Genomic DNA, 9,521 nt, shown 5'->3' with positions numbered 1-9,521 from the left:
CGGTGGTCGTCGACTGGGCCTTAGAGACTATATCAAAACCACAACTTATTTGCCGGGGAGAAAGCTCCCAGAAGTGAATTCTTTGAGGCTCTCTCGTTCTTTATATGCAAATATTAGATATGGGTTCGACATCGACATCGACATTTGCCAGGAGATTCAGAGACATTATTATCTCAGCAAATGTATGCAAGCAAGCAAGCAAGCAGCAACAAGCACACACAACATCGCAACAACATGGTCAACCGGCTTGGTATGCCTTTTGGAGGGAAAGACCGCCATTATTCGCATTTATTGGTTTGTTGTTTTACGCTGATGGGGAATTAATCAACAGCCATCAATATTGTGTGGCGGCGGTCGTTGTTATCGTCGTCGACGTTGTCGTTATTACACCAACAACGGAACAAAATCGAAATCGAACTCTATTCCGTGATGTTTGCCCTGAGTGAGCATTTAGTTATTTAACGTTCGTTGCAGGCGGGCGGGGCTGGCTGATTGGTTGGTTAGCTATAGGTTTAGACTTATTTTGCGTTCATAGTGCATTTAAGTGATTCAAGGTTTCGGTATGCAGGAAGAGCATTGCATTGCACTCCAGAGGCTGACTGCGAGTTAAAGTCTCTCAAAAGCTTGTTTATAAGTGCGAAATGCATTAAGACGGGGAGTGGTACAGAAAACGAAGCAAGACAACCCACCTACCTTGTCAAGAGTCTATTTTTGTTGTTGTAAATATGTTGGTTCCACAGTGAACAAGACTCTATACAACTGGCGACGACTGTGACGACGACGACGACGACGGACAGAAAAATATGTCTGTGATGTAGTTGTGGGGAATGTAGGTGACCATAACATAAGAAATGTACCTACTCGCCCAAGTACTGTAACGCATACTTTGATAGGAGCTCTTATATCGAGTATAGGTAAGGTACATATAGATTTTGTGATCAGATCATATAGCCTTTTTGTAGTTTGCTCCAATTCAGTTAAATTCATTTCAAAATAAAGAACTCTTTTGAACTGGTTTTATCCGCATGCCAAATCTATTGGGGGAACTCCATATTAAAATACACTGAGTAAAGAGTTTGAAATTGTTGAGGTTCTTATTCAATATTTAAGGTACATATAGATGAGAGGTTCAACTAGAACTTCGTAAGTCAAAAAATTCAACATATATTATATTTGCTCAAAATAATGAGCAAATTCAGAACCACTTTTCGACATTTCCAGTCTATTAATATTTTTTTTGTTTAATTTACAGAAAGTTTTTGAAGTGAAAACTTCTTTAGTATCGTAGTGATTTGAAACAAGATGAAAAGAAAAAGCGACACGAAAAATCAATTGATCATAACTTTTTTATTTTAATAGAGAGATGAGTGACATTTAAACAGTAGATAGGTAATTAAATAAAATTATAATTGTGCAAAATTTCAATTAATTTCATATTCAAAATTCTGAGATAACGGTGAAAAGATGTTCTTTTTCTAAACACGTTATCTTTTGATCTAGAGAACATAACAAATTTATTTAAATTTAGTACGCCTGCTTATTACCTTTCATTTGATATATCACACATAATGGTACGTGCTCTACAAGTTATATAATTTTTAAATAAAAAACTTGAAAAATACCTCGAAACACCTGTGAAGATCTGTTACCGATGACCAGGAAGTACCGTAATCTGAGTTTGGAATTTCGACATGGTTGGCTTTAAAAAATTCTAGCTTTTCTTGTAGGCATTACAGAAATAAGATTGAAACTTCATGTGAAAGGTGAAATAATAAGCTTTCACATGATATAAAATTTATAGGTTGTCATTGAAAAAAATTGAAAAATTGATAAAAATACATGTTTTTTTTTGCTTTTTTTAATAAAAATAGATTGAGTTCAAAAAATTCTAGCTCTTTTTGTAGATGTCTCATAGACCTGATCAATATACAGGGTGTCCCAAAAGTAATGGATCAAACGAAATATGCTGATAGGCCAACTTTAGGGCTCTCAGAATTTGGTAACTTGTTCATCCCAAATCCTTACAGTTTTCGATTTAATGCAGTTTTTGTGAAATTTCGAAAAATGCTGACCTTGCAACAGTATTTTGCTTCCTCCGCTCATAATTGATTTTTGTTTTTTACAATTCTTTCACTAAAACATTGCCTAATAATAAGAAATAATTAATTAATCAAATTATTTTTTATTTCATACGCCATTTTGCTGCAAATTAATTAACAGTTCCATGTTTTATAAAAACTCAATTTCTTTCTTTTATTTCAGAGCAACAATCTGAAAAAAATTTGTATGGTGTGGCACTGTTTTCTTATTTTGAAAACTTGCCGTGTTATTGCAGTTTTCAAAAATGTATAAAAATCTCCAAAGTTGAAATTAGAACGAAAGATATTTTAATTTGAATGCAAAAAAACAGACGTTTTCAGAGCAAAATAACAAACAAAAATCGAGGCTTTTGTTCAAAAAGAAATAAACAAACAACAGTCGAGAAAATGTGTTTATTTTTCTTTGTTATTTTTCTCTGAAAAGCTCTGTTTTGTTGCTTTTAAATTGTAATATCTTCAGTTCTAACTTCAACTTTGGGAACTTTTATACATTTTTGAAAACTGCAATAACACGACAAGTTTTCAAAATAATAAACCAGTGCCACACCATACAAATTTTTTTCAGATTGTTGCTCTGAAATAAAAGAAAGAAATTGAGTTTTTATAAAACATAGAACATGTTAATTAATTTGCAGCAAAGTGGCGTATGAAATAAAAAATATTTTGATTAATTAATTATTTCTTATTATTTGGCAATGTTTTAGTGAGAGAATTGTAAAAAACAAAAATCAATTATGAGCGGAGGAAGCAAAATACTGTTGAAAAGTCGGGATTTTTCGAAATTTCACAAAAACTGCATTAAATCGAAAACCGTAAGAATTTGGGATGAACAAGTTACCAAATTCTGAGAGCCCTAAAGTTGGTCTATCAGCATATTTCGTTTGATCCATTACTTTTGGGACACCCTGTATTTATTTTGAGCTAAGACAATAAGCTTTCAGATGGCATAAAATTTATTGTAGGTTGTCATATAAAAAAAGTGATGGAATAAAAAAAAGTTATATTTTTTCGATTTTTTTTTTTTTTTTGCAAGAAAAATGATTTTTAACGTGCGAATTGCACACATGATTTTTTTATGATTTCTGCGAAACAAGTGAGTCTTGAAATTAACCGTCGTTATCTAAAGTCCTTTAAGTGTGTCAACTTAAATTGTTAATTCCTCATTTCAAAAAAATACTTTTTTTCAAGAGCTTTGGTGTACTATTTTTCCTCCTTTTTCACATTATAAGTGATTTCTTAAAGTTTAATTTTTAATTTCCGCTATCCAAGGCACAAGCAACCTTAAAACCACTCATCTTGAAAGTCTTCTTTAGAATTAAGTTTCCAATTGCAATGATTCCTGTTGATAAATAAAATGATTACGTTTTAGTTTCTGAAAATTATAATAATTTAATTCGCTATGACATCAGAAGTTTCAAACTAAAAATTTTAACATTTTATACGATCTTCACATAATAAAATTATTAAATCAAGCACTTTTTGTTCAAAATACTGGTTCCGCGATTTTAATAGATTGTTGACACTTTCTTACTTACTTATAAAAAAAACACTGCTTTTATTTAAATCAGCGTTTCGGTTGGGATGAAGATTTGAACGCGAATCGTACAGTGAGGTATTTATCTAATGTTCAGCTGCTATTAAAATATGTTTGCACATCATATTCCTTGGTTGGAATTCGTTGTATTCACTCTTTCAAAAACTAGTTACTAGACTGGCAACCATTTAATTATTTTTGATAGAAAAATAGATTTATAAATTTTCATTATTGATGTAAAATAAAATAAAGTTCGCTGGTCAACTCTTTTGTTTAAGCAAAGTTGATTGGAAATTTATAACAGAAATGTACATTAAATAAGAAATAGTCAAGGTTTTTTTAAGAAACCTATTTAATCTCAAAACTCTACCATTATTGGAGATGCGATAAGTGTTTTTTTTTCAATACAGTAGAGAAACTAATGCCTCATGTTGTAAAAATTGATTTTTTTTTTATTTCTCATTTATATGTTATAATTTATAAATTCGCAATCAACTTTGCTTAAACAAAAGAGTTGACCAGCGAACTTTATTTCAAATTGCATTTTCATTACCTATTGTAATAAATTCAGATGTAGTAAAAATAAGAATAAAAAATAATTATTTCAATTCATCGAAAAAATATTAACCAACAATTAATTGCTTTAAAATTAATTATTCAAATAATATTTAAGTATGTATTGATCAATAAATGGGTTTTTTTACACTTCAGGATTTCAGATTTAGTAAGTTCTGATTTAAAATCAGAGGTTTGTAAATAACACATGCAAAAAATAAATAAATTCAACAACACGAACAAACAACATTCTACATATATCACATTATAAGTTATTACACACATTGAAAAACAATGGCGATGGTGGCGAACTGGTCGGGCCTTTAGATCTAGACTTGAGTGTGTTTTTGTATAACAATTTAAAATTTACTTTTGAGGGTAATTCAGTCTAGCAGGATATAACACTAAGGGCCGGTTTGTTCACACTCGATTATCTTTTAATCTAGGATAATTCCATACAAAAATCCTTGATTAAAATATAATCGAGTGTGAACCAATCGGGGCTAAGTTTTCTTATTTGATAGGAAAATTCATTAATCGAGGCATAAGGTGCAAATAAAAATTGTAGGTCTTATTTTTCTCATTATATTAAATGAGTTTCACGCATTGATAAATATAAGGCATTTTAATACCAAACTGACTGCAACGTATTCCCTATCCAAGAGGCAGAATACTTCTCAATTCTCATTTAAACATAGATTTTGATATTGTTTTGGAATAGAAGCTTAAGAATTCTAGGTGAATTCCTTAAGTTCCGTAAGTGCCTTTTCAGTTTATTTAAACAATACTGATCCAGATTTTGTTTAACTTATATTATTTTATTCCTGATTTGTTAGAAAATAGAAAAGTAGATTAATTAGCAAACAAAAACAGCCAAAAACGGTTATGTTTTAGAAATGTTTTAATTTCTCACAGAATTGCTCAGAGTTGCTCACAGAATTATGTTGTCAAACCTCAAATTCGAGTTCAGCGCGTAAAAAAAAAAACATACAAAGATAACCAAATCAAAACAACTCCAAAAAATTTTCTTATTATGGCTTATTTTTATTACACATTAACTGTGGTATCAACAAAATAAACATAAGGACTTATGTTAATATCATGTATGGCTTTATTATTGTATTCAATTGATTTCCCTTCATATAATATAATCGATTTATTAAACCATTCTTCCTCAAATAATTGCTTTTTTTGTGCGATACACAATTTTTCTACCAAATTCTTACTGTCTATACTTTACGATTCTGTATAAGAAAGTTATTCAATTTTCCATAATATCTACTTAAAAACCATTTAACCCTTAATATGCGATGATATTCTGAAAAATAAAAACACAATTTTTGCTGTCCGCATATGCAAAAAATCAATAGTTTCGAACTCAATTAAGCTTTGAAGTCATGCACACAACGATTATAGGTCAATTCATTTTATATTGGATTGGTATGTAGTCGAATGTTCAAAAAGTTCTATGAATTAAACTGGCTCAAATAATTTGCACTTGTTTTTTTTTTTATTTCTTTTTAATTAAGAGTACTGCTGAAACTGACAAACCAAACTAAAAAAAAAAAAAAATACAATTATCCACCTTTTCATTTAAAATGTCCCATTTGACAAAAAAAAAAACTACCTCCTCCTTTTCACATGCGAAAATTAAATCAGATATAAAATCAAATATTATGAACATGAATGAATGCATGTGTGTTGTATTTAAATCACACAGGTTTTTGTTTATTTTTTAATAGATTTTCAGTTTAAGCTTACTATTTGATGAATTTTTTTTTTTTTTTTGGTTTGCAGGTCATTTTTAGTTCAAATATTTATATAATTATCGAGATCTGTGGATAACATTAATTTTGATTAAATAAGCTGCATGAGTTTTTGATTGCTCCTTTGTGTGGTTGGAGTGGAATTGTGATTTGCTGGAAATGTTCTTTTTTAATTTTTTTTAACATTATTATTAAAGCCAATATAATTAGATTTACTTTTAATCGAAATCCTTTTTTTAAAGGAAATCTTGTTTTGACTGAAATAAATTTGTTCTAATATCGTTATCCTGAAAAATAAAAACGTTTTCAAAATTTAAAAAAAAAATACTTTCGTTAGTACTTGCAAAGGACCTTATTTATTCTAGCTTAACCGAAAATATCTGTTACTATAAAATGCCAAACCTTTTGTTCAGTGTATTTGAATCAAGGAAATTTAACAACGAAAAGATCGGAGGTGATGCTAAAACTTTTGAAATAATGCATAAATCGAAGTTTTGTCAAATGACTGCCCGCTGAGGTTGCTTGGTGACTCAGATACTTAAAAGATAGACGACAGACATTAGAAACCACAGTCTGATGCTGATACAATATGGAAACAGTAGGTCATTGTTTTAATTCTTTGTATGTTGCAGTTGCAGCTGCAAGCAAAAATAATGTTTTTGGCGCGGATTTGTTTTTCTATCGCAGCACTATACACACCAAAAAATAAAAGCTACATAAATAAATGCGTCCATAAACTGATCTGATTTGTGTAAACATTTGTGCTACTGATGTTTGGCTATAGCTGAGCTGGCTGCTTAGCTATGTAGATGGCTGACTGCTTCCTTGATTATATGCGAGAGTAACTAGATCTGGGTGTAAATCCAATGGTGCATGACTTTCCAAAAAAAGAGAAAATAATTTCATATCTACACTCATGATTATGTGTAAGGTACAAAATGAGAAAAAAAAGAGGTTTTTGACTTTTAAAGAAAATTTTATTTGATCTGTATTTGAATTATATAAAAAAAATATAATAATAATTTTGTTCGGTTTTGTTCGATAATAATAATAAATCATAAAAATTAAAACAGCGTGAACGTATTATTTTTTTTTCAATTTTCTTAAAAGCGATAACAAGGTTCAGAAAGTAATTTATGTTTACAGTTTGCTACTTTTATTAGTTTTACTTTACTTTTCGCTGCTTTCTGTGGTATACAAAAGTATTGCTGAATTTTTATTTGCTACTGGATTTTGTTAATAGGATTTGTTGAAAAATGATACCATACTAATTTTGCTGGTGAATTTAGTTCCGGTCACTTGAAAATAAACCAAATGACATAATCATAGATTATTGTCATTTTTAATCACAGTAAACTAATGGTTTCAATGCATAAATTCATTAGCTTTTCTAGTTTTTTTTTTTACTATTGATAAATGAAAACCGACCTTGAGATCTTATATCTGCGATAAAGAAAACAGGACTAAATTTTCATGAACATTGAACACGATATGATGAGAGTAGATTTCAAATAAAAACAAAAAAAAAAAAATTGGACTCTTTAAATCATGAACTAATAAGCATTTACCACTTGACTTAAAACCACTTACTTAAGAAAAGTTTATTTCAAGAATATCAAGTAGTAAATGTAAATAACTTTATTAAGTTAAGGTGTGAATCATTCAAATGTAGGGGGTTTAGCTGACATTTGCTTTAACATAGCGAAAGGTGATTGTAATGACTCATAAAGAAAATATTTAGGCTCTTTTATTGAAACTATGTGATTTTAAATATTTAGACACATCATAGGTTTTAAAATTTTTTTGAATTGACTTTTAAAAACTATTGAGATAAAAATTTTTAATGACTTTGTGCAAAAAATTCCCTTTTTTAAAAATTAGTTAGGTTGCCATATTTTTCTTTTCACAGTTTTAATTACTTTATTCAAATCTTAATACATATTATGAAAGTCAAATTCTCAACGAAACATAAAATTAGCCTAAATCAATTAAACCAGAACTTTCCACTTTAAGCGTATTTTTGAAGTGGTCAGATTTTCGTTTTTGAGATTATTTTTCATTTAAGTGGTCGCATTTAAACAAAAGAGCTGAGTAGCGAACTTTATTTTGGTTTTTATTCTCTTTATTATTTCAACTATGCTCTATAAAGTTTTTTTTTTTAATAATTTGAAAATAAAATCAACCATTGTTACTGGCGCATAGCACATAATTTAATAGAAAAAAAAAAATCTTTCACTTATCAAAATGCAACTATTAAAATATAAATAAATAAAATATAAATAATAAATTAATAAAAAAATCATCTGTATTCATCAATGTTTTCAACAAATAAAGGGTCAAAATAAATCGGACGGTTTTCCATTCCATTTTTTCTTGGAAATCATACGACTATTATATTTTTTGCTTTTTGTCTTTGTACTGTCAAGTTCACAATACTTTATAAATTTTGTGAGTAAAGATTTATAATTTTTAGGGATCATTCTAAACATTTAAAAGGAACTTATCTTCCTACGACTTTTTTTTAATAATGTAGCAATGCATTCTTTTCCAATCTGTGTGTGTTTTTTTTTCGTTAACTATTATGATACTCTCAAAAAACTTCATAGTTAGTGGTTAACTCAATATAAAATGCTGCTATCATTCACAAACATATTGATTTCATCACTATGATAGATTGAAATAAACTAAAAAAAAAAAAAAAATGACAACAGTGTTGACATATTGAACATCATTGAAACTATCAAACAACACATTCCATTGTATGTATCAACTTTATCTGGAATTATTTCCAAACCACATAATATTTACAAAGGAGTGGTTTTTCTCTTTAAAATTAAAACCTTCCCACAACACAAGACACAATCAGGTCTAAATTTTTGTTTCTATTCATTTTTTATGATACTACAAAATAAAACCTTTTAAAAAAAAATCAAACCCAAAAATACCACATAACTTAAACTATTCCACACACCACATAAAAAACAAAACCACGATTAAAAGAAGATGAATCCACCAAAATTTTTATACCTACCTATATCCATCTACACCATACACATATAGTAGCATACGCCAAAGTTAGGTAGTTATCAAAAAAAAAATAAGAAAAAAAAACTAAAACCAAACCAACAAACAAACAACCACCTATGCAACCAACATAAAACTTTTAGCCCACGACTTTAGGTTAAACCCGTTAAACTCCCCGGAATTGCATAAACCTTTTTTGGCACGAGCTGCAAACACCGTTGTAGAAACAAACAAAAAAAAAGAGTAATAAAAAAAATATTTGATATTTTTTTTTAAATTCTTTTTCTTCTTCTTCTTTTTTCATCCAACATATAGCTAAGCTAGCGCACACACCTCCTTTGCGTTCTCTACCATACATGGCTTATGCTTTTTTTTTTGTTTTTGGGTTATAGGACGACTTATGCTGCTGCTACTGCAGCAGTAGTTGCACCCACAATATACACTCCTCGCTTCATCAACTATTCAACCGCACTAAACCACTCTACTCTATGCCAAAACCGACCTAAACAAAGATTGAAATTCATTTGAAAGCAATTCCATACG

This window comes from Episyrphus balteatus, chromosome 3 (genome assembly GCF_945859705.1).
Source record: "Episyrphus balteatus chromosome 3, idEpiBalt1.1, whole genome shotgun sequence".
NCBI classification, from domain to species: domain Eukaryota; kingdom Metazoa; phylum Arthropoda; class Insecta; order Diptera; family Syrphidae; genus Episyrphus; species Episyrphus balteatus.
The sequence above is the reverse complement of the archived record's forward strand: the minus strand, read 5'-3'. Positions refer to the sequence as shown.